This window comes from Cheilinus undulatus, linkage group 17 (assembly GCF_018320785.1).
Source record: "Cheilinus undulatus linkage group 17, ASM1832078v1, whole genome shotgun sequence".
Classification (NCBI taxonomy): domain Eukaryota; kingdom Metazoa; phylum Chordata; class Actinopteri; order Labriformes; family Labridae; genus Cheilinus; species Cheilinus undulatus.
Window position 1 is genome coordinate 20,536,482 of NC_054881.1, and position 275 is coordinate 20,536,756.

Consider the following 275-nt stretch of genomic DNA (forward strand, 5'->3'; position numbering starts at 1 on the left):
GTTAACAATAGAAATCAGACATATAATGCTTGATAAATTTCTTTGATTTAATGTATTTTCATTCATAAAAATATACAGACTAGAATGTATAAAACACATGAGGAAGTTGCCCAGCCAAAGGACTTTGTGCTGTTTAAACTCTGAGTTGAATCAGAAGGTTTTACATCAGCCGGGGGCTAAAATGCAAGTTTATAAAACTTATTTGCACATCAAAACATTTTTATCAGTCAGTCTGATTGAATAAAGGAGAAAACAGAGAAAAGTGCATAAACTGC